The following is a 9,326-nucleotide window of genomic DNA, read 5'->3' as shown; positions in this document are numbered from 1 at the left end:
TAGGGCTGCAGCGACCCGTTCGTTGATCATGTCCTCAATCTGGGCGGCGGTAGGTGTGGTTCTTCCATTAGCCATGGTATTCTAAACAAAAATTTTGACCCAAGTCAAAATCCAGCATGCAAGTAGTAGTAATACAGTATATAGTGACTAACATGGAATCAAAACATCACATGTTATTAAATAATGCATCTAGGTACAAATACCACAGAATCATCGTACAGCAATGTAAATAGAACATCGTGCAAGAATTAAATAACGCAAAGTTCCATTCGTTAATAATAATAATTTCATACATCTGAATAAGTTCGTACAATACATATGAAATACATGAAACTATAACTAGATTACATCATGAAATCTAAATACAAAGTCCTACGGTGAAGGTGGGTGAACTGCTCCTCGAGCCAACTACTCCTCGAGCTCAGTGACTCGAGCTCGGAGAGTCTCAATCTCCCTCATCAGTTCCTCGTTAGAGGGAGCTGGTGGGGCAGGCGGTGCAGGTGGGGCGGGTGGTGCGGGTGGTGCCGGTGGTGCTGATGTAGATGGTCCGGCTCCGGATGTAGACGGTACGTCCCTAGATGTAAGTGGTGCATATCTGAATCTAGGTGGTACGGTTCCAAGAATAGTCAATACGTAACGGGGAACCTTACGTATCTGTGGGTCGGCAGGGTATGGCACAACTCGTTTACGAGCAGTAACCCTACGTCGATGGCCAAAAGCATCAGTAAAAGCACGACCTCCATTCACCCCTGGAATGACGGTGCCGTCGGAACGGTACCGCTTCTTCGGCGGGGTGGAGGGTGCCTGAATAGGTCTATCAGCAGGATCCTCATCATCGCTGGAGTCGTCTGATGATGAAGAATCGGCGGATGATGTGTCATCCGAATCGTGTGGTGGTGACACTGGTGGCTGAGCTGGTAATCCAAAGCGTCCGAAGGCAGCCAACATCTGTCGGTGTCTGCCTGGAGGAATCACGACTAAACGTCCGTCGGGAGTGCGTCGGCAAGGCGTGCGCATGTGGTTACGAAACGGCCCTTCCCCGAACTCCGCGGGGATCTCAATACCACCAATGCGGGGCTGTGACCTCGAGGGTCCGGGAGCAGAAACTGGGGCAGGTGCACTAGTACCAGCTCCGGAAGTAGAAGCGCCGGGATCACTAGTGGGTGTCGGGGCCGGTGTATCGGCAGTAGCAGCAGCAGGTGTAGCAGTAGGTAGGGCGATGGGGTCTGAGTCTGTACTGCCCGAAATGCCAGCAGGTGGAACATCCGACATCTGAACAAGGAAAAATAAATTTTCTATGTCAGTATGTCATAAAGCAAGCAAATAATAGGCCAACAGTTTAAATCATGTATAACAGTAACTAGCATGGCAATAACAGTAATTCGTATGAAAGTAGCATGCAATCGAAAGCAAGTAATATCATGCAGTAGTGATATCATGTAGTAGCATACGGCATATAGCAGTAACAGTAAGCAGTAGCATGCAGTAAATTCAGCGGAAACAAGTAAACTAGCAAGTTGTAGATTAGTCCTATTAGTGAATCCTATTCGGGTCGGTCTTAGACTCACTAATGCAACCTAATTCCCTACAACCAATGCTCTGATACCAAATGTGACGCCCCATACTAAATCATCATGTACGGACCATCATCAACAGGATCATTACAAGGTTAAGTACTATATGCGTTTTCAAAACAGAGTTTGCATTCATTAATAAAAGTGACGTCATAACAAACGTCGAATGTTTTACAATCCAAAAGTATACTTCACTAAGTAGAAGCATTACATAAGTGTACGTGACCCCAATGGTCATTACATAACATAGTTTCAAAAGTAAATAAGTTTGAATGCAAGATAAGTAGTCATGCGATAACAACTCTAGGCAGCGGGTTCTACAGCACGACTAGTAAGATAGCGGAAGCGAATTCAAGCACCTGAGAAATACATGCTTAAAAAGGTCAACACAAAGGTTGGTGAGCTATAGTTTAAGTATAACAGTAATGTAAGTAGGCCACGAGATTTCAGTGCTACAACGAGCGTTCAAAAGTATGTAAAAGTATATGCTTAACCGTGGGCACTCGATAACTAACTTAACGTTTAATGTACCCCCTTAAAGTGCACTTGGCAAGTGCGTATAACCTCGAAGTATTAAACACCCGTTAAATTCTAGTGCTACTAGCCCGAGTGGGGATGTCAAACCCTATGGATCCATATCTAAGATTCGCGTTCACGGTTCAAAAACCAATGATTAAACGTTACCGAGCTAAAGGGAATGTTTATGCCGTTGTATAACCCACACATATATAAGTTTAAGTACTCGTGCCTAGTATGTAAAACATAAAATCCGCATGTATTCTCAGTTCCCAAAATAAGTTAAAGTAAAAAGGGAATGCTATAACTCACAATGATAGTAGTAGCGGTAAAGTAGTAGTCGGGAATGTTGTGCAAGTAAACGGTCCAAAGTCCTCAACCTAAGTCAAATAGTACTAAGTCAGTAATTCGTCTCAAAAGGTTTGTAAGTATGTAAGCAAGGTCATAAGGGTCATCATCAATCATCATTAAACAAAAGGTAACAAGTAAGGTTCGTTTATGAAAGTAGTTTTCAACAAAGTCTGACTTCAGTCAGTCACCACGGCCTCTACCCTTACTGAATTAAGGTGAGACCAGTGGCCATGACTCCGTCTATGAGTCCCTTAAGTGTGGTAAAATTTACAGAAGCGAACTCATCTTGGTTTGACCGTGGCGACGGTCTAAGTGCGAGTAGGTCAGAAATTTCTGCACAACGTTAAAGGACATAGTGACGATCGGAGGGCCATAAATCCTAAACCGTAATTCGGATTAAGACGAGTCTTATATGAAAAGTTATCTACACGAACTGAGATATCTGAAAATCAAGGTTACAGTAGCCCAGGTGTACTGGTCTGTTACAGAAACCAGAAAAACAGAAACTGTACACAGAAAACAGAAAAGTAAATGGACATAGTGAAGCTCGGAGGGCCGTAGACTCTAAACCGTAACTCGGATTAAGACGAGTCTTATATGAAAAGTTATCTACTCGAAAAGTTCTATCCAAAAATCAAGATGGGATCAGCCCAGACCTACTGGTCTGGTCCATAAACAGTAGGTCAGAAACTTTGGGACAGAAAGCAGGAAGTTTGGAGAGTTCCGGTGGTCTTGGTGCTTGATGTTCATCATGGCTCTCATCCTTGATGCATATAGCCTCAAGTGTACAACTCATGGATGTGTCTACATCATCTTAACCAAGATTTGTCCATCATAACCCTAGTGCAAGTCTAAGACATTAATTTGATGAACCAAAGTTACATCAAGTCCTAGATCTACACACACATGAACTTTAAAACTAGTAATAATCTACAAACTTGAAAATAAACTTAAGTACACAAGATCTTAAGTTGTAGAACTTAGTTCATAGTAGATCTTGAAGATCTTAGTTTCAAATGTATAGATCTAGTACTTAAGTTAATCAACACAAGTGTGTGAAGTTGTAACTAGCAAGTTAAACTTCTATGTCTTGAACTTACAAAGTTTCAAGAAGAATAATCAAGTCTTAACTAGTAAATACTTGACCATGAACATAAATCACAAATTTAACTAAGTAAAGGTGAAACAAATAACTAGATCTACAAGTTTTATGTTTACATTTGTTTCATGTTTGAGAAGATCAAACCAAAGTGTAGATCTTAATAGTTCAAGTCAACAATATAAACAAAAGAAAGTTTCTTCAACTTATGAACTTGAAACATGAAATTAAAGTGAACAAAAAATAAAGTAAGTAACTAGATCTTTAAGTATTTGTTCATGTTTGTATCATGCTTGAGAAGATTCAACTAAGTTTTGAATCTTAAGAGTTCAAGTCTACAACTCATGAAAACAAAGAAAGATCTTGAAGTTTATGAACTTAAATCTTGAAAATACATGAATATGGAACTACAAACTAGTGAGTTTGAGTTCATGTTCTTAGTTCTTCAAATTCTAAAGAAGTAACTAAGATCTAAGAAGATTCAAGCTAAAGAGACTTGATCTTTACAACAAACAAGAAACAATTACAAACAACAAGTAATAAACAAGAAATGATGATGATTGATTGCTTAAGGGTTACGGTTTTGGAAGAGTAAGAGAAAGGAGATTTAAACATTTTACTTACAAGAGAAGAGAGAAAAGAGGAGAGAAAAGTTGAGAGAAGTTTGAATGTATGAAATGAAATGGAAATGCAAGTAATATGTGAAGTTTGAAGCAAAAGAAAAAGATCCCTCCTTGTCTACACAAAGCCAACGGTTTTTCTAGGCAAAAGGGGAAGTCAAGATGCAAACTTTAAAGTGTGGGATGGATGTGTAAGCTAGGAAGGGTAAAGAAGTTAAAGAAAGCCTTGCATGCTTGAGACAACTTTGTCTCCCATTTAGTTTAATTAACCCTTGATTATACTTAACATAAACTAGCTTAACAAGTGGGCTTACTAGTCCATAAAAGAGTAGGGTGGGCTTACTTAGCCCAAGTCTAGTAATTAAAGGCCCAAATTTAATTAAAGATGCAATTTAAATAATTAAAGCCCAAGTAATTAATCACTAACCTTGATTAATTAAAATGATTAATAATAAATAATCATGAATGTAAATAATATTCTAAATATATTATTCGCGCAGTTTCGTGTGTCGCAGAGACGTTTCGGGCCCTTAAAAGTCAAGTACGGGCATTCATGGCAACATGTAAATGTCATTATATACATTCGTTTAATCACACGTATTAATAATAGTAATTATTAATAAATAAATGTTGGAAAATCCAGGGTCGTTACACACTTGATATTCTTGAACTGCTGAGTATACATCCTGTGCTGATTGAAGAACACTGTCTACCTTGTGCTGGTTGACTGAGCAGCAAACTAAACACTCGACACAGCAATATTTGTTGTCTATACATAGACAAACTTGTGCTGGCTGCACATAACATTTTAGTGCAAATAAATTACAGTTTTGTCATAATTAAATCCTTAATCACTTTGGGGACTCAACATATGTATATATATATATATATATATATATATATATATATATATATATATCAACTTTTGCCTAAGATATTTGGAACTAGGGGTGTTCATCGGTTCGGTTTTTAGTTTTTCGGTTTATTCGGTTCGGTTTTTTCGGTTTTGAAATTCTAAAAATTAAAACCAAAAACCAAACCGAAACCATATTCAAATATCAAAACCAAAACCAAAACCGAACCGAAAACCAAATTTGAATTTGGTTCGGTTTCGGTTAAAACCAAATTAACTTCCACATCGAATTTTTTTTTTTTACTTTTTTCTCAAGATATAAATATAAATAAACATTATATTATTAACTTTGTAAGTATCATACTAAAATAATATATATAATCGAACATATATACAAATTTTAGAAAATAAAATAAGCTTATATAATTTCATAATACAGTTCATTTTATATCAAAAAATAAACAAAACCAATAGCAGTAACAAAACTAAAACTTTCTTTGTTTTAGTCATAGTGTATACTTTCTAATAATAAACTATTGTAAAATAGTGTATATAAATTTGATTGATTCAGCGTGCACACACACATAAATTGAACTGAATAGCAAATCGACTTGAAATGATTACAGTTTCAAAAATGTGGAGTTAAAAAGAAAATTATGAAATTAAAGATTAAAATTGGATTTCAATCCAAGTAAACCGAATTTGACTTGAAGAGTTAAAATATTTATCCAAAATCGTTTCTCGTACATGTATACAATAATATAAATAACTTAAAATATTTATTTAATATTGTATAAATTGAATTCGGTTTTATAATCGGTTTTCGGTTAACCAAATTAAAAAATTTCAAAACCGAAAACCAAACCGAAAAACCGAATTAAAATTCGGTTTCGGTTTTTCTGGATCCGAAAACCATTTTTCAAATTCAGTTTGGTTTTTTTCGATTTGGTCTCGATTCGATATTTGGTTTAAATGGTTTCAAACCAAATGGTGCACACCCCTATTTGGAACCATACACATAAAGTGATTTTGACACCAAAAGAAAATTAAATAGATAAATAAATAAAACTAAAAGGACGCTTGATTCATGGATATTTTCCTCAATTCCAACTTTTTGATCCATTTTATTAATTTTTAATTTCTTTATCACATTTATTTGTTATTATTGTTTTAAGAGTTAGCCTAGGAGACAAAACGATGGTTGCTAAGTGAATTAAAAACGTTTATTATTAATATTATATTATTATTCATATTAGATTACTGCTTTCCTTTTTTGATTTCATTCAACAACTGGATATATATATATATATATATATATATATATATATATATATATATATATATATATATATATAATATACACTTGCATATAGAATAAATCCAACCACCACCTATTTATTCATTTATTTAATTATTTATTTTATTTTATTTTATTGTTTTGTTGAAAGTTGGTCATAAACAAACGAAGGGGCGGCTAGCTTTTCATTAAACAAACAATTCTTTTAATTACTTTCGGCTGCTTTACGATTTAAACTTTCAGTGGCAGATTATATTAAATCACATATTCGTATATCCTTCTGCCTATAAATAGAAACGAGAGTCTGAAGCAGAGGACACATCAATGAAATAGAGATAGATATAATACTCTAAAATATACATAAATATTTACTCCGTGTACTTTCTAATATTAGTATTAGGGAAATGCAATAAGTATTACACGGGTGTTTTTATTTCGGGTTTCAAACCGTAAAAAAACTAAGAATATATTGGGTATTATTCGGGGGCATTGTTCGTGAATCCAAGGCCAGCCGTACAGTCGTCTACTACCATTACGTCTACGCAATTTACCTACAATATTGAATCTTAATATTGAACTGTAAGTTTATAGATCCCTTTTTAAATGCTTTAAATATTTTTGGGCTGAGAATACATGCACTTTATTTTATACGCAATGGACACAAGTACATACTTAATTCTACACAGAGTTTAAACCGAAAATTCCTTAGCTTTGGTAACTAGTAACTGCCAGTATATAGGATGTGGACTGCTGGGCGCGAGTAATTATATATGGTTCCATAGGGCTTGACATCCCCGTCCGAGCTAGAGCGCCAGCCTTTTAACGGACGTATGTTACTTGAGTTTATGACACGTTGGTTTGCGTGTATTAAAACAACAGGGGTAATTATTATTATAACGTTAAGTTTAGTTAACAGGGTGCTCTGTTACGTAGAATCTATTGATAAACTTTTGATGAAATCTTGTGGTCCATTTTTATATACTTATGACTCGAGCAATTAAACCTATAACTCACAAATATTCGTGTTGACTTTTTTAGCATGTTTTATTCTCAGGTCCTTAGATTGCTTCCACTATGATGTGCTTGTGTCCTGCATGGAGTCTCTCATGCTTTGTTTAAAGTTTATTGCATTCGAAACAAAACTATGTTGTGTAATAAATAATTTGACTGTGATGTCAACTTGTATTATTAAAACTTATGTATTTTGAGGATTTGCTTATACTTAAGCACTCGCCCACATGTGTTATAACTTTCTATGTTTAGAAATTTGTTTAATTAATGAATGCAATATTTTATCAAAACGTATCATATAGAGGTCAAAACCTCACTGTGAAATCAATGAATAACGTACCGCGTCAATAGCGATTTTGACGGGTCGTTACAATTAAAGTTATAAAAATGGGGGTTTTTATTTAGAACTAATTAAAGCAAAATAAACAAAAACTAATTCAATAAGACAAAGGGGTATTCACTTAGATTCAATTCCCTAGGATCCGAATTTCTTTTATTAAGAACAATGTAATTAAATCCCTAAGTGTAACTCTCGTTAACCTTAATCAAATAGTAAGATAAGCTGGTGTCCCGTACTTGGATACTAATTATATCATGAAAGTGTCAGTTTTTTACGCTAGTTACCCGCACGCTTCTGAAGAATACAATCAATCAATTAATAACTACTCAAGATGGTGATTCAGTTGAAGGATAAATTGGTGTTCCTTTTTAGGCTTCACAAATCACAATTATCTACTCAATTGATGGGCTAATTTCTAGTCTAATTACACTGGTGTCCCGCATGCAATTCAACTAATCTAATTATCTCTCAATAACCTAGACAAGTTAATTAATCTAGTAACTCTCGTTACATCAATCAACAGACAAGTAACTAATGAAATTAATCAATAGGACTAATTAAGAATTATGGATCAAGAGCAATTAATTATATAAACATAAAGATTAGCAATCCATGAGTTCAATCATCTAAATGAATACAATATATTTAGTTACTCATAATATACATAGAACACAAACATAAATAAACAAAACACAAATTATTCATTACTTGCATACACACAAATAATAAATCAAAGTAACAATAATTATTATGTATAGTGAACATTAACTAATCATGAATCATGAATTAAATAAAAAGAGTAAAACCGATTGTTGTTCGATGATCAGTAGAGAAGAATTCATCAAATTATATATCTCAAAATCCTTGTATACCTCCACTTCTAGAAGTCGTCAACAACCAACAATCAAATTCTTTTTTTTTTCTTGTTTCTGTCGTGACGTCCCAAAACCCACCTCAAGGTGGGGCCGCCTCTCCTTTTTCCTCTAACTAGACTTTAAGAGCCCGTGCGTTTCACGGTTGGCTCTATTATGTTAATTGTAAATACATTAGGTATTGATCATTGTATGTAAAAAACATTTTAAATAAAACATAATAGTAGATATGAATACCAAACATAGTTATTGGAAAAATCAAATGCAAAAACATATATGAATGATTTTAGTAAACATCAATATAGGTAGAAAGTGCGTTCGTCGAAATTGTAGGTGAATATCCATGTTGTTCCATACTTTAAACGATTCTCTTTACGGAACTGATGAAAATCGTATGTAACTGATAGGTTTGGCTTTGTCCTTGATTTTTCTTGTTTCAGCCGCCATTTGTATTTCTTCCTTGCTAAATTATAACATGAAACAATTTTTCCACTTCGTTGTCCAGGTAGTAACATCAACTCTTTTGGAAGACGCTTATAACAAAAAGCAACTTTGAATTAATATCATACATAAGAAAATAAAACTGCAATATCAGTAGTGTTTGTTAAATTATTTGTAAGAACAATTTGTTTATCAATTATGTAGAATTTTTCATTATAATATAGAGGTAAAAGTGTACTTACTAATACAGGTCCTCGTGGTACCGTAATGTTGCAATCATAAGTTTTAACCTCAGATTGTAAGTAGTCAGGATTGTACATTTCCCCAAGAAGTGCAGTTGATATGGTTTTCT

Source organism: Rutidosis leptorrhynchoides, chromosome 4, assembly GCF_046630445.1.
Source record: "Rutidosis leptorrhynchoides isolate AG116_Rl617_1_P2 chromosome 4, CSIRO_AGI_Rlap_v1, whole genome shotgun sequence".
NCBI classification, from domain to species: Eukaryota; Viridiplantae; Streptophyta; class Magnoliopsida; order Asterales; family Asteraceae; genus Rutidosis; species Rutidosis leptorrhynchoides.
This window is presented reverse-complemented; position numbering follows the sequence as displayed.